The sequence below is a fragment of the Hyaena hyaena genome, unplaced genomic scaffold (assembly GCF_003009895.1).
Source record: "Hyaena hyaena isolate Hyena2069 unplaced genomic scaffold, ASM300989v1 scaffold_30, whole genome shotgun sequence".
Taxonomy (NCBI): domain Eukaryota; kingdom Metazoa; phylum Chordata; class Mammalia; order Carnivora; family Hyaenidae; genus Hyaena; species Hyaena hyaena.
In genome coordinates this window covers 1,228,539-1,253,947 of record NW_024080662.1, presented here as the reverse complement: position 1 = coordinate 1,253,947, position 25,409 = coordinate 1,228,539, and the positions used below count along the sequence as shown (strand labels likewise).

At 40.2% G+C, this 25,409-nt stretch overlaps 1 protein-coding gene across 1 annotated transcript in view; it reads right to left on the bottom strand.

Annotated features, from left to right (window-relative positions):
- The window catches only part of RHOA (ras homolog family member A), a 53,944-nt gene that overhangs the window by 28,264 nt on the left and 271 nt on the right, over window positions 1-25,409 (bottom strand). The window contains exon 2 of the mRNA XM_039228392.1: window positions 20,484-20,561. The gene's annotated coding sequence lies outside the window, so the exon portion shown is untranslated. The remainder of the gene's footprint in view (window positions 1-20,483; window positions 20,562-25,409) is intronic.

The window sequence follows — 25,409 nt, the reverse complement described above, 5'->3', positions numbered from 1 at the left end:
TGAGTCACCCAGGTGCCCCTCAATCCACCTTTCAAAGTAAGCATACATGAAGCTCTCCTCAATACCCTGAGGAAAGACTTCCTTCATATCTGAATCATATATAAGCAGGGAGGGAGGAAGCCAAAAACTTCTACAAGTTATAAACTGGAATATAAAAATAATGAAGAAATATATATGGGGAGCAGAATTATTGATTGAAGCACTTTGAACACAAGAGACAGAGAAAACATACCCATAATTTCATGCTATAGGTTTTCTGGAAAACATTTACAGCAAACATCAGGTCATTTAAAGATAAGTTCTGGCAGGCACTCCCACTCATCCCTCATGCTTCCTCCAAGTCAGTCACTCTTCCACCCACTGCTTCAGTAGGATGGCAATCACCTCCTTGTGAGGTCTAGCAGCCTTGTCACAATTCTGATCTCCTTACATTTGATCAGTCTAACACAAACCATGGGTTTTCTATGGGCCATTCCCTGTTCTAGGTGCTAGAGAGCAGCCTTATCTGAAAGAGAGTCTTAGAGAAAATACGATGTATAAGTACTGTAACAGAAGTTCTTCCTCTCCCATATGAATAAAGAGAAAAGTAAGCAATTCTGCTAGAGGACTTCAGAGAAGGTAACATCTGACCTAGACCCTGTAGAATGAGGACAAGTAACCTGAGAGGAGTTAAGAGTGGTAACGGCTTAGAATACTTCCTAATGTGAGGAACAGCCTGAGCATATGATCTCAATGACCCTAAATAAAATTCAGAGGGGTGTTTGGGTGGCTCAGTTGATTAAGTGTCTAACTCTTGATTTTAGTTCAGGTCATGACCTCATGGTTTGTGGGTTCGAGCCCCATATAGGGCTCCATCTGGCTCTGCGCTGTCAGCAAAGGATTTTAACTCCCTCTCGGCTCCTCCCCAGCTCATGCACTCTCTCAAAATAAATAAACATTAAAAAAAAAAAAATCCAGAAAGAGGGGTGCATGGCTGGCTCAATCTGTAGAATGTGCACCCATGTTTGGTGTAGAGATTACTTAAAAAAAAAAAAAAATCTTAAAAAAAAAGAATTGAGAGGAGACTGCTGGAAAATGAAGCTAGAAAGATGAATAATGGTTACATTGTAGGATCTGGAATGTCATACATAGCAACCTGTATTCTATTCTGTAAGTGAAGGAAAGCCAATGGAAAACACAATCAGATCTGTGATTTACCAAGACCGCTTTGGCAGCAGCATTTGAGATTAGCTAGGAGGTGGACTGGGCAGGGATGAGCAGACAGACCATGGTCAGAGTATGAGAGTGCCCTGGAGGAGAGAGAAGCCTAATGAAAAAGTGAGGTGGAAGGAGCACCTCTAACAAGCTTTTCCTAACTCTACACATATTTCTGCCCCCTTCCCACCAGTTGAAAAAGATTAGTGCCCAGATAAATTGTTACTGCAGGTGAAAACAGCACAGTCCTCAAGTGTAAGGAACAGGGAGAGGCAGTGATCAATCCATACAGACTGCTAGTAACATGGAAAAGATAGGCACAAAGAACCCAGAGATAACAGACAGAAAGCTATGATGACAACCAGCACCAAGAGAAAGAGGGTATTTCAAGGAATGGGTTCCTATTACATGGCTAGCAAAAGGGCATAGGCACAGCTACCAAAAGGTCTCCAGCAACACAGGAGAAACCCTTCCAGTTGGCCACAGGGAAAGAATAGTAGATTGTGGTAGACTGAGGAGATGAGGATACTGAGGTAGGTAATACATAAAATGTTCTTTCAAAAGGTTAGGAAATACATGTTACAACATGGATGAACCTTGAAAACTTTATGTTCAGTAACAGAAGCCATTCACAGAAGACCAAATATATGGTTCCAGTTATATGAAATGTCCAGAACAGGCATATCTGCAGAGACAGATTAATGGTTGCCTAAGGCTGGGTGTCATGATGGGAGACTGGAGAATGACAGCTGAATGAAGAGTATAGGAGTTTCTTTTTGAGGTGATGGAAATGCTTACACAACTTTGTGAATATATTAAAACCCACTGATTTGTACACTTTAAATAGGTGAATCGTATGGTATGTAAATTTTACCTCCTAATACTGTTACCAGGAAAACTTTTTAAAAATTTTATTCTAATTAAGAGAAAAAAAGATCCAGAAGTTGTGGTAGACTACCCATTGTCTGTCTCATTATCATTCCCCTTTCTGGTCACAAGGCTGCCAATAATAAAGACTACATTTCCTGGACTTTGCTGAACCTAGGTGAGGTCATTAAGGTCTGGCCAGTGGACTATATGCAGAATTGATACAGGACAGAGGAGAATTGCTAGAGCAATGTTTTGAGATTAAGGGGAGTGGAAGGGGTGAACTGAATATGAAATATTGACTCCTATAGGACTGTTCCACTGTTAACAGGAGAAAGCAGACCACAACAGCCAAACCATATGTGAGTAAGCAGATGTAGTAGCAGACCCTTGTATTTGCTTCCATTTTCTCAATTAAGAAGCAAGGTCATTAGCTGACAGTGAGGCTGAGGAAGGAAAAAAGTTTGAGCTAAAGGAGGTGGTACTGTCTAAAAATAGAATAAATGCCCTAAGGAATCTCAGTGGAACTGCTGGGCAGTGCTACAGACCACCTTTGAAGTTAGGGGCCATGAATTCAAAGCAAGACCAATAATCATGTTTTTTCCTTCTCCAGCTACATTCAGTTTTACGTGTAGAGTGAGTGAAGAGTTGGATTTAAAACAGGGCTGAGGTTTTGGGGTGCCTGGGCGGCTCAGTTGGTTAAGTGTCCAACTCCTGGTTTTGGCGCAGGTCATGAATTCCTGGTTCCTGGGTTCAAGCCCTGCATCAGGCTCTGCCCTGGCAGTGCAGAGCCTGCTTGGGATTCTCTTTCTCTGCTCCCTCCCCTCCCCAACTCATATATGTGTGCTCATGCTCTCTCTCTCTCTCTCAAAATAAATAAAACTTTAATTTCTTAAAAACATCATTTTATTTTATTTTCTGAAAGACACAGCACGAGCAGGGGAGGGGCAGAGAGAGAGGGAGACACAGAATCCAAAGCAGGCTGCAGGCTCTGAGCTGTCAGCACAGAGCCTGATACCAGGGCTTGAACCCAGGAACCAGGAAATCATGACCTGAGCCAAAGTCAAGACACTCAACTGACTGAGCCATCCAGGTGCCCCCAAATAAATAAAACTTTAAAATAAACCAATAATATCGCCTTCTTAGCGCAGCAGGCAGCGCGTCAGTCTCATAAAATAAACCAATAAAAAGAAACAGGGCTGAGATTTTGCCAGATAAGATGAAATGAGACAGGAAAAAGAGGGTTGAGAATATATACAAGGGAGTGATTACAGTAATGAACTATGAAGTATGAGGGGCAGTAAAAGGAAAGTAAGATCAATGGATTGTAAGCCTCAGTGAGGCTGAAGAACTTCAGTGTCCAAGTATTAGATGGATTAAATCATAAAAATAGCACATTACCATTTTTGTAGGGAGCAAATTCTTTGTAGGGTCACTGGCAATATCTATCAGAATTCAAACTGCATATATCCTTTGAACCTGCAATTCTACTTGCAAAAATTTATTCTACAAATATATTCACACAAAGATACAATCATTTGTGTTCAAGAATGTTAACATCAGCAATACTCAGGATATTTTAATACCAAAAGACTAAAAACATCTAGATGTTCCTTCTCCACAGAAGAAGATACTGGTAAAATATATTATTCATACAATGGTATATTATGCAACCATTAAAAAGAAAAGATTTGGGGCACCTGGGTAGCTCAGTTCATTAAGCATAAGATTTCAGCTTAGGTCACGATTTCATGGTTTGTGAGTTCAAGCCTTGCTTTGGTCGAGCTCGAACCCCCAGTGTGCTAAGTATGAGCCCCGCTTCAGGTGAACCCTGCTCCTCTCTCCTTCTCTGCCCCTCATGGGATTCTCTCTCCCTTTCTCCCTTTCTCCCTTTCTCACTGTCCCTCGCTCACTTGCGACCCCCCTCTCTCTATAGATAGATAGATAATGGGGTGCCTGGGTGGCTCAGTCGGTTAAGCGTCCGACTTCAGCTCAGCTCATGATCTCATGGTTTGTGGGTTTAAGCCCTGCATCGGGCTCTGTGCTGACAGCTAATTCAGAGCCTGGAGCCTGTCTTTGGATTCTGTGACTTCCTCTCTCTGACCCTCCCCTGCTCATACTCTCTCTCTCAAAAATAAATGAAACATTTAAAAAAATTTAGATAAATAAAAATAAAAAAATGTATAAATAAAAAAAGACTAGACTCTTTTAAAAAGATACGTTAACAAGCGTTCTCCAAGATAGATTATTAAATGAGAAGAGTTAAGGTATGTATACTGTCATAACACTGTGTAATGGTTTCTGCCAGGGCCTGGCAGAAATGCACAATTAATATTCACTGAAGAACAATGTATATTGGTGTAATCACAGACTCTCTCAACAAAGGCTGCCTCTAGGGACCATATATCATTTTGCACTGAGTCTACCAAATGTATGTATTAGGTTTATTGTTTTGTTTTAAAGTATGCTACACACCCAAAGTGGAGACCAATGTGGGGCTTGAACACACGTCCCTGAGATAAACACCTGAGCAGACATCAAGAGTTGGATACTGGGTCGTCTGGGTGGCTCAGTTGGTTGAGCATCTGACTTCGGCTCAGGTCATGATCTACTGATTCGTGGGTTCAAGCCCCACCTTGGGCTTTGTTCTGACAGCTCAGAGCCTGGAGCCTGCTTAGGATTCTAAGTCTCTCTCTCTCTTTCTGCCCCTCCCCTGCTCCTGTCTCTTTCAAAAATAAATAAACATTAAAAACAAGTCGGATACTTAACCAACTGAGTCACCCCTGTATTTTTTAAAAGATTAATACAATATTTAAAGTACTGACGTACAGATCTTTCCAAGTCAGTACACTAGGTTAAAAAAAAAAAAGAAAAAACCAAAGCAGTAGTACATATGCAAAGATCCATCTCGGAATCTGACCTACTAAAGGCTTATAAAAGTATACTGTCCCCTCTCCCTTACAACTTCCCTAGGCTAGCCAAGACTGACTACTCTCCCGTCCCTACAAGGAGGTAAAAGTATCTGTGATCAAGCACAGTTTAACACTGCCAACAACTGATTGTTACCACTCCTAATACTTCTCTTTATCTCCTTTTAGGCCAAGAGTTACAATCTCCCCCAGAGAGACCTCCCTGACTACTCAAATACACATTATTCATCCATTAACTTCTATAGCACTTGGTCTACTGGGTGTTGCTTCCCAAATGATCATGTAAGCGTTTATCACTTGATATTCTGCTGGCACTGGTTGAGAGAAGGCTTTGGAGCCAGGTACTAGTGTTCAGAGCAGCTGTGAATCTTTGGGCAAGTTACTTAAGCCCTCTGTGCCTCTACTTCCTCATCTGTACCAATGGGAAAAATAATGGTTCCTATCCTCACAGAATAGTGGTAATTATTAAATGAGTAACAGAGGAAAGGGCTTAGAATAAACAATACCTAGCATATAACAGCTGTTTAACTAGTGGATACTATTATTTTTAAATTTCAATAGAAAAGACTGTATCTTCAATTCTATATTCCCCATAATGCCCAACAGGATCAAATATGGCAATGAAGGGAAGTGTTTGCTGACTGAATCAAAGAAAAAACCTAGCCTTCCTAAGCTAATGGATAAAAAATGCAGCGGTATAGGGGCACCTGGCTGGCTCAGTCAAAAGAGCATGCCACTCTTGATCTTAGTCATGAGTTTGAGTCCCATGTTGGGTGTACAGATTATTAAAAATAAATAAATAAACATATGGGTGTAAGAGTTAATTTAACCTTTTGAAGGGAAACTTTCAAAAGCTCAAGTTACTAAGATTAGACATTAGCCTTCAAATTTACTTCCTCTAAGCACTTCCCTTCTTTTCTGAGTTAGCCTTAAGTCTCATTCTTTTTTTTTTTTTTTTAATATTTTTATTTATTTCTAGGGGGGGAGAGAGAGAGAGAGAGAGAGAGAGAGAGAGCGTGAGCAGGGGAGGGTCAGAGAGAGAGGGAGACACAGACTCTGAAACAGGCTCCAGGCTCTGNGGAGGGTCAGAGAGAGAGGGAGACACAGACTCTGAAACAGGCTCCAGGCTCTGAGCTGGCAGTCAGCACAGAGCCCGACGCAGGGCCCGAACCCATGAACCGCGAGATCATGACCTAAGCGAAAGTCGGATGCTTAACCGACTAAGCCACCCAGGCGCCCCAAGTCTCATTCTTAAGAAATTATTTTTTTTCAAGTAAGTCTTACAAGGGGACCTGAGTGGCTCAGTTGGTTGGGTGTCTGACTTCAGCTCAGGTCATAATCTCACGGTTCGTGGGTTCAGGCCGCATCAGGCTCTGTGATGACAGCTCAGAGACTGGAGCCTGCTTTGGATTCTGTGTCTCCCTCTCTCGCTGCCCCTCCCCCATTCATGCAGTCTGTCTCTCAAAAATAAATAAAAATGGTAAAAAAAAATTAATCAAATAAGACTTACAAGCAACGAACTATTATATATAAAACTCCCTAGTCCATATATTCATGTATGAAATATCATAAAGGGGAAGAGGGAAAAAGACTAAAGCATCTATCTTATCATCTTCTATATGGGAAAAAAAAGCCTTGAAGACCAAGTAAGCACTCTTGGGAGTTTTTTAGGTTTATTATTATTATTTTTCAATAATCTCTACACCCAATGTGGGGATCGAATTCTCATCTCCAAGATCAAGAGTCATACGCACTACTGACTGAACCAGCTATGCACCCCACTCTTGGAATATTTTAAAGCAGCAATTTCAATTGTTCTGTATAGATTCATTATGGGAGATTAAAAAATAATTTATTAACAGCTAAAGCACTGAAGATTGCGAACTATTTTGCAAATTAGAATTAAAGGATACCTGAATACAGTGGTGTTTTTTCAAAAACTGAAACTCCTCCCAATCTAGCAAATAACTGTTTTTTAAGGCCAAGTGTTTTTAAGGCCTATAAGGATTCCTTTCTTGTATTCTAGTAAGTGTTTCCAAACAATAGAGAAAGGGCCTAGAAATTGTGCATTACCATTACTGTACCTTTTTTTTTTTAAATATTTTTATTTATTTCTAGGAGAGAGAGAGACAGCATGAGCAGGGGAGGGTCAGAGACAGAGAGAGATACAGACTCTGAAATAGGCTCCAGGCTCTGAGCTGGCAGTCAGCACAGAGCCCAACGCGGGGCTCGAACCCACGAACTGCGAGATCATGACCTAAGCGAAAGTCGGACGCTTAACTGACTAAGCCACCCAGGAACCCCGACCATTACTGTATCTTACCTTATGAATAATCTTGACTATTCACTACAGTTGGAGGAAGATATGATCACATATACTCCAATCCCTATTCCATCCACACATTCTAGAAGGAGCCACTTGACACATGTTCTCAAAGAGTTCCAGGTGATTCTTACCCACCTCTCCACCCCACCTAAAACACTACCAACAACCTTATTTGACCAAACATTACACTTGGGTTTCAAAATCTGAGTCCCATTCTGTATATATCTAATGAGAAAACAGCATCTACCATATGGACTACTCAGTAAAAACAGAAATGTTATGTCCCATGTAGACTAACCAAAGTAAAAGGTTGTTTTTTTTTCCCTTGGGGGGGGACAGAGAAAGAAAGGAGAACCCCACTGACAGCACAGAGCCCAATGTGACGCTTGATCCCATAAAATGTGAGATCATGACCTGAGCTGAAATCAAGAGTCAGACACTTAACCAACTGAACCACTCAGATGCCCCCATGGTTCTTTTTTCTTTAAGTTCATCTATTTATTTTGGGAGAGAGTGGGAAAGAGAATAATGGGGGAGGAGAGAGAGAGAGTGAGAGGGAGGGAGAGAGAAGAGAGAGAGAGAATTCTAAGCAGGCTCTATGCTGTCAGCACAGAGCCCAATACAGGGCTTGATCTCCTGAACCAGGAGATCATAACCTGAGCTGAAATTAAGAGTCAGATGCTTAACCGACTGAGCCACCTAGGCACCCCCAAAGTAAAAGATTCTGATGGAAATTAATTTCAGTTATAGGCAGCAATAGATGACTTACAGGCAGCTGACAACAGTGCTAAAGGAGCTATGCTACTTAAGAGTTAATCTAGGCTCTATCATTAGCTTTGTGCCCCATTAGTTTCCTTTAGTGTGAAGTGGGGAATGAAATCTTCTAAACAGGGTTAGTATGAAGATTAAATAAGACAAAAAGAGCTAACCTACTGAAAATAGGTCAGTGTTCAATAAAGATTTCTTATTATTATTTAGGTCTCATTTTGGACACATGGTTAACTCCCTCCAAATTCCAACTGTCCAGAACTTGAAGACCAGTTTATAATATGGCCTAACCTGGAAAGAATGTTATTTCTCCTAAAATGAAAATTTCATCAGTCTAGCAAATATAGCTGACCCTGAACAATACCGTTTTGAACTGCACTGGTCCACTTAATATGTGGATTTACAGTAGGCTACTAAATATATTTTCTGTTATGATTTTTGTTTCTTTTTAAGTAGGATCCATGTCCAATGTGAGGCTTGAACTCATGACCCTAAGATCAAGAGTCACATACTTTCATGACTGAGCCAGCCAGGTGTCTCTCTTATGATTTTCTTAGTACTGTATCTTTTTTTTTCTCTAACCTTTTTTTTTTTAAGTTTATTTATTTTGAGAGAGACAGATATAGCACGAGCAGGGGTGGGGCAGAGAAAAAGAGGGAGAGAGAGAATCCCAACCAGACTCCACACTGTCAGCACAGAGCTTGATGCAAGGCTTGAACTCATGAACTGTGAGATCATGTTCTGAGCCAAAATCAAGAATCAAACACTTAACTGACTGAGCCACCCAGGTGTCCCTCTGGCTTACTTTACTTTAAGACTACAGCATATGGGGCACTGAGTAGCTCAGTCACCGAAGTGTCTGACTCTTGAGTTCGGCTCAGAACATGATCTCACAGTTTGTGAGTATGAGCCTTGGATTGGGCTCCATGCTAAAGGTGTGGGACCTGGTTGGGATTCTCTTTCCCTCTCTCCACCCCATCCCTGCTCATTCCTGTGCACATGTGCTCTTTCTCTCAAAAATAAATAAAACTTAAAAAAAAATACAGTATATTACACATTTATCATACAAAATACATGTTAGTTGACTGTTTATGTCATCAATAAGGCTTCCAATCAACAGAAAGCTGTTAGTACTTATGTATTTGGGAAGTCAAGTTATACTCAGATTTTTGGCTGCACAGGGGTCAGTGCCCCTTACCCCTATGTTGTTCAAGAGTCAGCTGTAATTAGTTTCTTAAAGTATGTATCAAATCCATACTTCATCCCACCCTCTTTCCTATTGAAAAAAATAATAAATTATTACTTAGCTTATCTCTCACTGCCTGGAATTATAGGCCCACATGCTTCATCCAAAAGCCTTGGGATTATACATTTCTAAAGTCAGAATTTTTCAGATTTCAGAAAGATAATATGGTGCAAATGCCAAATACTCTGTAATATACCCAATGGGTTCATAGTTTTCAGCAAAATCAATGAACATTCATATAAGTAGGATGAAGACTAAACAACCTCTCATCAGTTCAGGTCAGGTTTTGCCATCAAATGGGTTTGTGGTCTTCAGAACTTTCCAAAAGAAAGTTATGACCATCCCTAACCCAATGCCAATTTATTTTAAAATATACACATATCATCACATTATTCTCAATACTTTTTAAGCACTTTTTCTAATGCTCTCAAGTCTAATTTTCCCCTGACTGATAACTATGCTATTATCTCAGAGAAGTGGACTAAGCCCTTCCTGCTATTTCTCTTGGGAAATTAAAACAAAATAGGCTTTAAATTGGGTAATTTGGGGGCTGGGTGTGATGTGCATTTAAGCTAAACTTCAGAGCTGACAGTAATTTGAATTCTACAACCTAAATTAGCTGAATGATTTCAATAACTTGTTTAGGGACTATACACTTTACAATATTTATTTTCTTAGTTAAATCTGACTCTGTGCACAATTTTTAGCAGATATGGAGCCACCAAAGATGTTTCAGATGGTGCTATTTGGTTATAATGCATGTATTATATAGACATTTATTGACCAAACATTCATTATAAGCAGACACAAAACAGTTCTTTAGCTGAGAAACAGTTATAGAAATAATCCAACTGAATAACTATGCTGCTTCTGCTGGATCAAGATCTTTACAATATTTTGGAAAGATAATGAATAAATTCCTATGCAGATAAAATAATCACAGCCTTAAAATGATTTAGCCTTAAAATGACTTAAGATAATTATAATTTTACCTCTTACTTCTACAAAGGGACTAATTACACAAAAGAAAGAGTGATGATTACAGCAAGCTTTTTACCATTTCTCAACCACTGAAGAAATAAAGCATTTAATACAGCATAGCTTTAGACATGACTTAATTTTTTAACTTTTTACTATACTCATTACTTTAAACAGAGTGGGCACAAGAGATTAGAAGTTGAGTTAGGGGTGCCTGGGAAGCAGAGTCAGTTGAGCATACAACTTTGGCTCTTGGCTCGCTCAGGTCTTGGTCTCAACAGTTTGTGAGTTCCAGTCCTGTACCAGGCTTGCAGCTGTCAGCGCAGAGCTAGCTTTGAATCCCTTGTTCCCCTCTCTCTGCTCTGCCCCGACACAGGCTCTCTCAAAAACAAAGTAAAATAAAATTTAAAAAGTTAAGGGGCACCTGGGTAGATCAATTGGTTAGGCATCAACTTCAGCTCAGTTCATGATCTCATGGTTCATGAGTTCAAGCCTTGCTTTGGGCTCTGGGCTGACAGCTCAGAGCCTGTAGCCTACTTTGGACTGTGTCTCCCTTTCTCTCTGTCCCTCCTGGGCTCATGCTCTGTCTCTCTCTCCCAAAAATAAATGAACATTAAAAAAAATGTTTTAAAACGGAGTTCATAAAACTTACCTTTTTGACATCCATGTGCCTCAATTATGTACTCTAGTTTGAAATTTTACATCCTGTTGTACCCCCTTCTCCACAAAGGATACATCCCAAGACCCCCAGTGGATGCCTGAAACCACAGATGGCACTGAACCCTATAAATACTATAAATACTTTTCCTGTACATACCTACCTATGATAAAATTTAATTTACTAATTACACACACCAAGAGACTAAACAATAACTAATAGTAAAATAGAAAAATTACAATATACAATGAGTTATGTGAATGTAGTCTTTCCCTACCCCCTCAAAATACCTTATTGCATTGTACTTTGAGGTGATAAAATGCCTATGTGATGAGATGAAATGAGGTGAATGATGTAAGTAAGCACTGTGATGTAGCATTAGGCTGCTACTGACTTTCTGACATGTGAAAAGTGAGGATCATTACTTCTGGACCATGGTCGACCAGAACAGAAATCAAGGATAAGAACCGGTGTGTGTTTTATTTTATTTCTCTCTCCAGATAAGTTGTTATGAATCAGTATTATAAAGATGATTATTATAAAAGCAAAAGTTCTGTAGTCTTTTAGAAACTGAAAAAAATTCTTAAAGAAATTTTAAGACTCACGAAAATCCTGTGAATTTCACTCAGAAGGATGATGATCCTAATGCACATTAAAAAGTTCCTCCCAACCCAGGTTTTTGTTGTTGTTGTTGTTTTAATTTTTTTTAATGTTTTATTTATTTCTGAGAGAGAGGGAGAGACAGCATGAACAGGGGAGGGTCAGAGAAAGAGGGAGACGCAGAATATGAAGCAGGCTCCAGGCTCTGAGCTAGATGTCAGCACAGAGCCCGAAGCGGGGCTCAAACCCACGAACCGTGAGATCATGACCTGAACCGAAGTTGGACGCTCAACTGACTGAGCCACCCAGGCGCCCCAACCCAGGTTTTGTCAATGCTTCTGCAGGACGGTGTACTGTCAATGCAAGCTGTGCAAAAAATACTCTGAACGAAATCTAGGTACTATTTGTTGTATTACAGATACGAAAATATATAAATCCCAAGATACTATCTTATGAAATTACAAAACCCAAAGCCAACAACCACCCTCAGCCAAAACAATATCCTATAACTCAGGCTCTTAACCCAGGGCATCTTCCTTCCTTCCTTTGCCCTTAATGCGTCCCACCTACCCTTCTCCCACTTAGATAACTCATACTTTAGGCTAAGTCAGTATCTCAGGGTGTTCCCTGAGCTCCCAATTTAGATCAGGCCCCTTGGATACTCCCACAGCACCAAACTTTTCTCTCTGCTTCACTCATCACACCCCTCCAAAGTCTCTTCCTCCTAAACTCCATTAGTATAAGAATCATATCTGTCTTATTAACCACTGTCAGACAAGCATAGGTGCAAGCACACAGCAGTTAAGTGTTCAAATAATAAACCTGAAAAAAAAAATACATTTCCAGGAGCAAAGAAGCTTTATACAACCAATCTGGCAAACACAGATTTTAAAAAGAAAATAGTTACAACATCAGCCGTGTACACTAGTGGTGAGGCTACTTCCTAGGAGTCTACAAGAATCCACTCTCACAGAATTATAGAAAAATTCATATAATCAGAAACTTAACTGGGGCACCTGGGTGGCTCAGTAGGTTGAGCGTCTGACTTCGGCTCAGTTGGTGATCTCACAGTTTGTGAGTTTGAGTCCTGCACTGGGCTGTGTGCTAACAGCTCAGAGCCTGGACCCTGCTTTGGATTCTGTCTCCCTCTCTGCTCTTCCCCCACTCACACTCTCTCTATCTCTCAAAAGTAAACATTAAAAAAAAAAAGGAAATTTAAATTATCTGTCACAGGAGTGCTAAAACTCATCCTCCCTATGAACTCATTTGCTCTTATTTTATAAACAACTCTTTAAGTCTAACTGAACAGTAGCTGAATTCACAGCAGTTCAGAAAAATGCACGCGTGGGTGAGAAAGAGGTGCAGCCTATGACAAGACACAGGACACAGAAAACCCTGTAAATCAGGTTCAGAAACATAAAATGGGGAGGGAGAGAAGTGCCACTCTGGCCAGTCCTAAAGCAGGCCGACAGACTTCAAGGACAAAACTCAAACTCTTTCCCTTAGGAGGAGAGAGGTCATTTGTTACATGGAGAAGCTTAAGTCCCAGATATTGTAAGACAGGGAAAAATACATCCACTGAAGAAATAAAACAAGTTTTAAAGCTTAAGAGAAAGCAAACTTCAGTTATCTAGAATACAATGATACTATTTCAGTGGTTTAAGTTCTCCATTTTTCCACAAGAGCCATACTGTACCTAAACACATTTGAATTCCATAAAAGTTAAGATGCCCTACAATGCATTCTCTTGAAGCAAAATTATCAGTATTATGAAACTGAAAATAAAGGTCAAAATACAGCCATTTCACCAACCAGTCCTTAATGTAACAAATTAGAATCATATTTTTGTTCAAACAATAAACCTGGTTGAAAAGCACAGACTTTTCACAGGCACTCCCTTCTCAAATTATCTTCCATTCTACTGATTTTGTCCTTTGTTAAAGTACACATTTGAAATGAATAGAAGGGCACCTGGGTGGCTCAGGAGGTTGAGTATCTGACTTCAGCTCAGGTCATGATCTCGCAGTTCGTGAGTTTGAGTCCAGCATCAAGCTCTCTGCTATCAGCACGGAACCTGCTTCAGATCCTCTGTCCTCTCGCTCTCTCTTTCTGTTCCTCCCCCACTAGAGCTCTCTTTTTCAAAAATAAACATTTAAAAATAAATAAGTGATAAATAAATAAAGTGAATAGAAGACATACTACTTCATTAAGGAAGAGGAAGAAGATCACTATATTGAATCTTTCTCAGTGCCATGGGCAGAACTGTCCTACCGACTCCTGGTTCACCTATACCTAGGACTGTGCCTGGCACACAGGAAACATCATTAAACACTCAGGAAATTAACTGAAAACATAAAGCCATTTATTTTGTTTGCAAACAACACGGGAAAATGTTTGTTTGGCAAAAAGGCTCAAACCAACTGTCCATTTGTTCACAATGCTCTTGGGCCTGGTACTATCGTTATTTTGCCATCTTGATTAATCAGTTGTTAAGGGCCCTTAGAGATAGAGAGCAGCAGGCTTAAGGCACATGAAGGCAAGCAGAGGAGAACCCCACAAAGCCTCCAAAATACAGCCAAGTGAGAATAAACCCAAATTAAAATTTCTTTTTTGAGGCTAAAGAAAAGAAATACTCCCTTTTGGCTTTCTAAGTAAGAATATCAGATCATTCACCTCAAAATGTAAATATCCCAGGGTTAACCTTTAATAGATGTGCAGAATCAGGATTTGACTTTGTGCAACCCAATTCTTGGTTACATTACCCACAAGACAATGCTTGTCTGGAGAACCACAATACAGGAAGAATAAACCAACTCCAGTGAGCTACCTAGGTGTTTCAGCAATGACAATGCACAGCCAGACACCTTGCGTTCTGACACAAACATCTCTATTCTTCTCAAGGCTCCACAATTAGCACGATGAAAACTCTTCAAGGTAAGGCCTGAACATCTATTTAAAACTATTTTTTTTAATAGAGGTGAAATACACATAATATAAAGTTCACCATTTTATAGTATACATTTCAGTGATACTTAGCACATTCACAATGTTGTACAACAACCAAGTCTACCTAATTCCAAAACATTTTCATTACCACAAAAGAAAATCCCCTGCTTATTATGTAGTCTATCACCAGGTCCCCTTCTCCTAGCATCTGGCAACCACCAAGTCACTTTTCGTCAACAGATTTGCCATACTAGATATTCATATAAATTAAATCATACAATACATGGACTGTGTTTGGCTTCTTTTATCTAGCATAATGCTTTCAAGGTTTGTCCATGTTATACCACATATTAATACTTTGTCTTTTTAAACAGCTGAAAAATATTCCATTGTATATATACAACCACATTTGTTTATCCACTTATCTGTTGATGGGCATTTGGATTGTTTCCACCTTTTGACTACAAGAATGGCAATACCATGAACATATATGTACAAGCACTTATTTCAGTACTTGTTTTCAATTCTTTGGGTATAGACCTAGGAGTAGAATTTTTGGTTTGTATGTTAACTCTATTTAACCATTTGAGGAACTGCCAAACTTTTTCCCACAGTGTATGCTATTAAGTATCTTGGGAAACAGTCACTCAGACCTATTGTTAAGGGAAAGAATAAGATGCATAACAATGTGATGTGTAACAGCATGTTTCTAAAAAAAATATGTAATAATACATATAGACACAGTATCTCTAGAAGGATATATAGAAAAGTTACATGGTTTTCTTTAAAGGAGGACCTTGGGAGGCTAAGATGGAAGAAAGGCTTTTACTTGTCATGCCCACCCGTTTCCCAATGTTTCATACACATGCTTCATCAACTCCCTTACCCTAATATTTTTAAATTAAAAAAAAAAATGTTTTTTAAAAATTTATTTCTGAGAGAGAGAGAGAGAGAGCAAGCGAGCGTGAGCAGGGGAGGGTCAGGGAAAGAGGGAGATACAGAATCTGAAGCCTCCTCCAGGCTCTGAGCCTGACGCGGGGCTTGAACCCACGAACTGTGAGATCATGACCTGAACCGAAGTCAGATGCCTACCCAGGCGCCCCATGTTTTTAAATTTTTTGAAACTAATCTTTACACCCAACATGGGGCTCACACTCACAACCCTGAGATCAAGAGTCAAATGCTTAACAACTGAGCCAGATAGGAGCCTCAATAAAATATTTTTAAAGTGTAAAGAAAGTAATACAATGAGAGGGGGAATATGCTCTGGAATAGGAAGACTATACGTGTTTTTAGTCAACTCTAACCCCAACGTGGGGCTTGAACTCATGACCCCAAGATCAAGAGTCACATACTCTTCCAAATGAGGCAGCCAGGCACCCCAATTTTTTATTATAAACTTTTTTGTATGATTTTATTATTACCTAGTGCATTATCCCCTCTTTTCTTATTGTAGTAAAATACACATAATACAAGGGTGCCTGGGTAGATCAGTCAGTTAAGCATCTGCCTTTGGCTCAGATCATGATCTGTCCACGAGTTCGAGGTCAGCATCAGGTTCTGGGCTGATAGCTCAGAGCCTGGAGCCTGCTACGGATTCTGTATCTCTCTCTCTCCCCCTCCCTTGCTTGTGCTCTTGTCTCTTTCTCAAAAATAAACATTAAAAAAAATTTTTTTAATACACATAACATAAAATTTACCGTCTTAACTGACTGACTGGGTACCACCCAGGTACCCTCCCCTCCATCTTAACCATTTTTAAGCACATAGTTCAGTGGTATTAAATATATTCACATTGTTATACAACCATCACCACCATCTATTTCCATTTAAAAAAAAAACTAGTTAAAAAAGGAAAATTTAGGGGGTAGGGCACTTGGGTGGTTCAGTCAGTTAAGCACCCACTTCAGCTCAGGTCATAATCTTGCATTCTGAGTTCGAGCCCTGCATTGGGCTCTGTGCTGACAGCTCAGAGCCTAAAGCCTGATTCAGATTCTGTCTCCCCCTCATTCTGCCCCTCTCCCACTTATGCTCTGTCTCTCCCTCTGAAAACTAAATAAAACATTAAAAAAAAATTTTTAGAGAAAACTTAAGGGTCATCTGGGTGACTCAGTAGGTTGAGTGCCCGACTCTTGATTTCGGCTCAGGTAATGATCCCAGAGTCATGGGATCCAGCCCGGCATTAGACTCTGCACTGAGCATGGAACCTGCTTAAGATTCCCCCCTCCCTCCCTCCTTCCCTCTCTCTCTCTCTCTCTCTCACTGCCTCTCTCCCCCCCTCTTACCCTCTCTCTTAAAAAATGGAAGGGGGAGCTTGGGTGCCTCTGTCGGTTGAGTTTCCAATTCTTGATACTGGCTCAGGCTGTGATCTCGCGGTTGTGAGACTGTCCTGCACGGGGCTCTGCACTCAGCACCGACCCCACTTAGTACTCTCTCCCACCCCCGGGTCCTCCTCCCCTCATTCGGTCTCCGTCTCAAAATTAAAAAAAATAATAAATTAATAAATAAATAAATAAATAAATAAACAGGGGCGCCTAGGCAGCTTAGTCGGTTAAGCACCCGACTTCGGCTCATAATCTCACGGCTCGTGAGTTCAAGCCCCACATCAGGATCTATGCTGACAATTCAGAGCCTGGAGCCTACTTCAGATTCTGTGTCCCTCTCTCCCTCTGCCCCGCCCCTGCTCATGCTCTACCTCTCTCTCAAAAATAAACAAACATTAGAAAAATGTAAAAATCAGGGTGCCTGGGTGGTTCAGTCGGTTGAGCGTCTGACTTCGGCTCAGGTCATGATCTCACGGTTCGTGGGTTCGAGCCCCTCCTCATGCTGTCTCTCTCTCTCTCAGAAATAAAAACATTAAAAAATTTTTTTAAATGTAAAAATAAAATAAAAAAATAAAACATTAAAACAAAAAATAAAAATCAGACTTAGAACAAGTACTTCTACTAAGGGAGAAAACTACCATGTATTGAGCACTGTGCTCTTCATATATGATTTCATCTAAAATTCCTACAAAAAAATGTAATCTTCATTTCATAGATACAGGTCCTGAGGCTCAAAGAAATAACCTGGTTAAAGGTATATACATACACAATTCTTCTACAGCAGAACTTCTTTGTCATTATACAGCCGTCAGTATTTTTGGTGAAAAAACTGGTAAGCATAGCCTCACTTTTATTTTTTTAAATAATGTTTATTTTTGAGAGAAAAGGAGAGTACAAGCAAGGAAGGGGCAGAGAGAGAGGGAGACAATGAATCTGAAGCAGCCTGACACAGGGCTTTAACCCATGAACTGTGAGATCATGACCCGAGCCAAGCATGAAGCTGGATGCTTAACGACAGCCACCCAGGGACTCCTGTTTTTTTTTTTGTTTTGTTTTGTTTTTTTAATGTTTTATTTATTTCTAGGAGAGAGAGAGAGAGAGAGAGAGACAGCGTGAGCAGGGGAGGGTCAGAGAGAGAGGGAGTCACACACTGAAACAGGCTCCAGGCTCTGAGCTGGCAGTCAGCACAGAGCCCGACGCGGGGCTCGAACCTACAAACCGCGAGATCATTACCTAAGCGAAAGTCGGACGCTTAACCGACTAAGCCACCCAGGCGCCCCGGGACTCCTGTTTTTAAATACAATGTAGAAATACACAATTAAGAAAACAAATTTCAAACAGTCTCCCCTCTTATAAGGGAGGCCATCAATCAAACCACCCTAATGAATTACTCAAAATATTTAAGGAAAATAAAATTTTTTTAATGTTTTATTTATTTCTGAGAGAGAGAGAGAGAGAGACAGCATGAGCAGAGGAGGGTCAGAGAGAGAGGGAGACACAGAATCTGAAACGGGCTCCAGGCTCTGAGCTGGCTATCAGCACAGAGCCCAACATGGGGCTCGAACCCATGAACCGTGAGATCATGACCTGAACTGACTGAGCCACCCAGGCCCCCCATGGAAAAAAAAGAAACCTTTAAACATTTTTTAAAATATCAATTTATTTATTTTGAGGGAGGAGGAGAAAGAGGAGGAGGAGAAAGTGAGCAAGGGAGAGCACAGACAGAGAGAGAGACAGAGAATCCCAAGCAGGCTCTATGCTGTCAGCACAAAGCCAATGCGGGCTTGATCTCAAAAACTGTAAGACAATGACCTTAGCCAAAATCTAGAGCTGGACACCCAACTGACTGAGCCACCCAAGTAGCCCTTAAAGGAGAAATATCAAGACTTGTGGACAACACAGCGTATATGCAGTAGTGCTAGGCTAGTTGTCTCCTTATGCCCAGCAGTTGCACTGAGCTAATCTTGCCAGGGATCAGGGATTCAGTAAGCCACATCTTCCAATTTATCAGCAAAGCCTGTGATCACTCATTTACAATATACTGTGAATCCCTCTACTTCTACTGTTATCATTCTTGTCCAAGTCATAATCATCTGTCACTGGATTTAAACCACCTCCAATAGATCTTGCTATCTCCATTTTTGCCACCCTATAGTCTATTCTCCATATGTGAGCTAGAAATCTAAATAAATCATATCACATCACTCCTGTTAAAAACCCTTTAATACCTTTCCAATGCATTTTGAATGAACTCTAAATTCCAAGTTTCTAAAAGATTTGGCCCTTGCCTACCTATAAGACTTTATTTCTTCCACTCTTCCCACTTGCTCTTTAGACTCCAGCCATTCAAATTTTTCTGTTTTCTAAATAAGACAACCCATTCCTTACCTATCATCAGTTAGAACAGTAACTCCATAAGCAAGACTATTCGTATTTTTATAACTATTTACACTTGAAGTGCTTTCTACTTTGTCAGTAACACTGAGAAAAGTAGATGGTATGATTAAAAACTAACAGACTTTTCAGTTCCAAATCAAATGTGTTCATATTTTTAGGAATAAAGATACTGTAAAACAAACAAAACCTCTTTGAGAGCAGGGACTTTTTATTTTTTAATGTTTATTTATTTTTGAGACAGAACATGAGTGGGGAAGAGGGAGAGGGAGAAGGAGGCACAGAATCTGAAGCACAGGCCCGACACGGGGCTCAAACTCAAGAACCACGAGATCATGACCAGAGCCGAACTTGGACACTTAACCGACTGAGTCACCCAAGTGTCCGGGATTTTTATTTTTTAATGTGTAAGTTAGTTTATTTTTAAGTAAGTTCTAAGCCCAAAGGGGGCTTGAACTCATTACCCCTAAGATTACCCTGCATGCTCTAGGGGTACCTGGGTGGCTCAGCTAGTTAGGTGTCTGACTCTTTAATTTTGGCTCACTTCATGATCTTAGTTTGTGAGAAGAAGCCCAAATTGGGCTCTGTGCTGACATCACGAAATCTTCTTGGAATTCCCTCTCTCTCTGCATGAGAGAGAGCGTCTGAGTACGCACGCACTCTCTCAAAATAAACTTTAAAAAAGATAAAAAACAGAAGTAATGAGATGGGAATGGTCTAGATGTAAAAGAGGTATAACAGTGAGTTCCATCTCCTTAAAGATTAAGAGAGAGATTAAGAAATCTTTCTTCATCTAAAGAAGAAATACCACTTAAAAGTAAAAAAGATGGAACACCTGGGTGGCTCAATCGGTTAAACGTCCGACTCCGGCTCAGGTCAGGATCTCATGGTTCGTGGGTTCAAGCTCCACGTCAGGCTCTGTGCTGACAGCTAGCTCAGAGCCTGGAGCCTGTTTCAGATTCTGTGTATCACTCTCTCGCTGACCCTCCCCTGCTCACACTGTCTCTCTCTCTCTCTCAGAAATAAATAAACATTAAAATAAAATAAAAGTAAAAAAGAAAGTTGTAGAAGTACCTTATGGAGAGGTAGGAAAATAAGACTAGAGAGAAAAGGTATGGAATAAAATAAAGAACTCAAGACTGGTGAAGAGAATAATTAATGCACTCACATTTCTCCAGAACTTACATTAATATACAATAATCTCTCTTCAATGGGAAAAGAAGAGTAAAAGAAGAGGCTTCTATTTACATACCTTACAAGTGTGCTGCAAGACCCACGGCCTGTGTGCCAGAAGTTCTACAAGTACCTTGAACTTCTCAGATGAAAGGCACTATAAAAATATAAAAATATCAGGAATTATGTCTATTCACTTTATAATGAAAAAAAAAAATCAAAGCACAGGATATAAACAGGCTCGCCCAAAGTTCCCTGAAGTAATTTAGAATCCAGAAGAGGGAAAAAGTATAGAATTTAATCTTTGATTGATATTATAAAATGTATCACAATTATACAAGTTTTAGCCTCCTTTACTTAACAAAACATATACAATCAACCTTATTTTGTAAATATTATAAATACTGACCTTTTAAAAGATAAAACAAATGAATCCTACATATTTTAATCTTCCAACACTTTATTATAAACATTTTCAAACACAGAACGAAGTTGAAAGAATCTTACAATGAACACCTGTATCCCTGTCACCTAGATTACCATGAACATTTGAATAACTTGCTTTATCTAATTATATATTCTTTTTTTAATTTTTTAAAAATGTTTCATTTATTTCTGAGAGAGAGAGAGACAGCGTGAGCAGGGGAGGGTCAGAGAGAGAGGGAGACAGAGAATCTGAAACAGGCTCCAGGCTCTGAGCTAGCTGTCAACACAGACCCCAACGCAGGGCTCGAACCCACAAATGGTGAGATTATGACCTGAGCTGAAGTCAGATGCCTAACCGACTGAGCTACCCAGGCGTCCCTAATTATATATTCTTAATACAATTAAGAGAGATTAGAGAAATTACAGGCTGAAAGGCAACTGTCAGAAAAATCAATGGTTTCAAAAAAAAAAAAAAAAAACAGATGAAGTCATTAGGTCAAGGAAGATAATTATTCAGAAATCCTTCTGATATTTTTGTCAGAGATGATCAATATTAGTTTACTATTTAAAGTCAGAATGAGGGGGGGAAAGGGAGGGGGTTGGCTGGGTAGCTCAGTTGGTTAACCATCCAACTTCCAGCTCAGGTCATGATCTCACAGATCATGAGTTCAAGCCCCCTGTCAGGCTCTGTGCTGACAGCTCAGAATCTGAAGCTTGCTTCGGATTCTGTGTCTCCCTCTCTCTCTGCCCCTCCCACTCATGCCTTCTCTCTCTCAAAAATAAATAAAAACATTTAAAAAAACAAAGTCAGAATGGAGGGACACCTGGCTGGCTCAGCTGGAAGAATGTATGATTTGATCTCAGGGTTGAGTTTGAGCCCCATATTGGGTGTAGAGATCACTTAAACTTTTTAAAATTTTTTTTAAATGTTTAAGAGCATGAGTGGGGGAGGGGCAGCAAAAGAAGGAGACACAGAATCTGAAGCAGGCTCCAGGCTCTAAGCTGTCAGCACAGGGCTCGAACCCATGGACCACAAGATCATGACCTGAGCCGCAGTTGGACGTTTAAGTGACTAAGACCCAGGCACCCCTAAACTTTTATGTTTTTGTATTTAGTTTTGAATGAGAGAGAAAGAGAGAGACAGAACGTGAGCATAAGCTGGGGAGGGGCAGAGAGAAAGAGGGAGGGAGACACAGAATCTGAAGCAAGCTCTAGGCTCCAGCTGTCAGCAGAGGCCGACACGGGACTCAAACCCATGAACTGTGAGATCATGACCTGAGCCGAAGTCGGAAGCTTAACTGACAGAGCCACCCAGTTGCCCCTTAAACTTTTAAAACATAAATAAAGTCAGAATGGACTCAGATCTACCTCTACTCTTAATTAAGGAGTCTAGTTATTTGTTTAGTATCAGATCATATCATTCCCCTGCTTAAAAAAAAAAAAATCTAATGATTTCTCATCTCAGAACAAACCCAAAGAACTTCCTATATCCTAAAAGCCTTACATGAGCTGGTGTCCGGTCACCTCTCTTTCATTTTACCTTCGAGTTCTCTCTTTACTCCACTCCAAACATTTCAGCTGCTTATGTTCTCCTTTCTACCTTCAACTGAATAGTAAGATATTATAAACATGCTTAATTAAACACGTTTATTTTATCCACCCTCTTGATAAGAAAAAAATCAAGCTCAGTTTGGGACAAACTGCAAACTGGGTACAGTGTAAGAGTGTATCTCATATTTTGACCATTATTAACTATAAAATGTTATTCAAAATCATCTGGAAGAAACACCAATAAATTCAGACCAACACCCAAAATGAGAAGCTCCAATGCCTAGCTGATTTTTAGTCACATGACTACCGTAATTATGAGTATATAAAGCCTTCACTTAATACTGCAGTACCACAGATTATTAAATGAGTCATTTTAAATAGAAACACTTGAAATAGGAATTTTACATTAATTACTAACTTCAAACTATCTTGAAATTTTTAATTTAGTAAACTCAAAAGTACTTAACAGTGAGCCTATACCCAAAGAGCAAGCAAGAGTACAGTTAAGACACACTAACATAAGTTTACAATTTAGTTACATTAACGTATAGGTGCAGGCAAACTAACTTCCACCAGCCAGGGGCATAAAGGGATAAAGTAAGTGGTACTGGAAGGTGAAGTAACTTTTAGGTACCTTTTACTACTACAAATATATGTGATTAAAATCCAGTATGTAGTTTAACTTTATCACTAGTAGCCATAATGCAATTAAACCCAAAGTGCTGTCTACAGAAGCTCAGCAAGCGTAAATTAGTTTTCTTAGAAGTTAAAATATCAGTCTTTCTTCTGACAGAGTTAACATAAATCTCTCAGCTCTAGGACAACTAAGAAAACCCTAAGTAGCAACTCTTCCTCTTGTCGCTGCTTCAGCTCCACTCCATAGACAGGAAAACACCTCAAGATCTACCTGTTTCCAATCTAATATGATTCAGGACTATGAGAATACTCTAGCAAAACCACCACCACACACATAATACACAGGAAACTATTTACTTGATATGTGCAGTTTCTCTCCATCCACCTCAAATCAATAGTCAAAAGAGCCCCTCAGTCACATGATAATATCGTAGCCTGACCTAATTATGTTGGATTTGGAACAGGGGAGTCTCAGCCTCCCTCTGGAAGAAGCTGGTCCCTCAGGAAGACCCAAACACCTAATGCCAAAACTAGGCCAAGCAGGAACCCTGTATATTCATTTATCTATTCCAATCAACTGCAGGACCATCCAGTTTCAAGAAGAGTGTTGTTTAAAGCTAAAGAACTGAAATTTGTTTAGAAAATGAATTTTTCGGGGCACATGGGTGGTTTAGTAGGTTGAGTGTCCGACTTCAGCTCAGGTCATGATCTCAGGGTTTGTGAATTCGAGCCCAGCACTGGGCTCTGTGCTGACAGCTCAGTTCCTGGAGCCTGCTTAGGATTCTGTCTCCCCCTCTCTCTCTCTGACCCTCCCCTGCTCACACTGTGTCTCTCTCTCAAAGATAAACATTTAAAAATTTTTTTAAAACATGATTTTTTCAGATCCTCACAACACATGAGTAATACAAAAATAGAGAAAGCACTGGAAATAAGTTGTTAAATCCTTAATTTTTACTTAACTCTAAGTAAGCTGTTTGGGAGTACAAGGAAATAGCACACAGGCAAAATAGTTTTGGCCTGCACCTGACTAGACATATAAGATGGGATATTTACAAAAGTCTATGGGACTCAGTTTCCTCATCTGCAAATGGAAGTCCTGAGGATTCCTTTCGGGTCTAAAATTTTGAACCTATGAAAAAGTCAGTGGATTACTATTCTCTTCTTCCCTCTAGTACAGATTTTTATGAGAACAGAGGTTATAACTCTAGGACTACACTGACTCAAAGCAAGTTAGTTGTCTTCTATTTTGTTAGGTCCCCATGGGCCACCGGTGCTCTACAAAAGTAGATAGAACTACTCTTAAAACAATTTATCAAAAAAGAGATCCTTTAGTAAGTTATCCTTCACAATGAGGAATTAGTCTTGTACCTTCAGACCAAACAATGTCACTTGTGCCCAAAGCTCAAACCGGTATGTTCAAAGTGACAATCATGCAATGGTACACATACGTTACACATTTGGGTGTCTGACACTAAGTGATTGAAAAATTCTCACCACATACAACATTTTTATAATATTTTTAAAAGTATTTTTCCCCTTCAGATCTGGTAGGGAGGGCTATAATCTGATTACACACCTGCAAGAAACATTTACTTCAAAAGACAATCTTAAACACAAAAAGAACCAAACAAGTCACCAACGTTGGTAAAAATTTTAAATCAGGACCATTAAAAAACATAAATAGAACCAATTCTGAGGCAAAAAGGATGCCAATTTTCCATTATAAACTACTAAACATGTTTTGGACCAAATCGATTTAACTGCAAACAGTGCTATTTAATAAAGAGGGCTCGTAACTAAGTCAATCGGTAACTAAGGATATGTTTAGGTGATTCCTAATCAAGGTAGGATCTGAGACTAAGCAAAAGTGCAAATTAACACTTTATTTCGATGCAACATAGTTTAAGTCATGAAAAAATGTTTAACAGGAAAATGTCCTTTCAATACCCAAGAATCCTAACCCATAAGATTTCAACACTACCTTTTTACTTACACAATCTCCGAGTACTACATTTAAAAAGAAAATCTACCCAAAACATAACTGGACTTCACCCAGTATAAAGCGGTGATTCATGTTTCATATTCAATGTAAAAGCCAAGATGGAGTTGTAAAGAGTTTCTTTCCCATTTCAACTCCGACAGCCACGCGCACCTCGCAGGGGCCGGCTGCACCGCGCGGTCGCCGGGGCCGGCTCGAAGCCCCCGCCCTGCCCCGCGCTGCCTTGAGAGGAAGCGCCGGGGACCGCGGGCGGGCGGCTGGGGATCCACCAGGCCTGGCCGGGCGGGGGAAGGGGCGCGGGAGGCCGCGGGGCGCGCTTCCGGGGACTGCGCGGGCGGGGCCGTTTCTGTGGGGCGCGGGGCCCGGGCCAGGAGGCAGGGGCAGGGGCCAGGA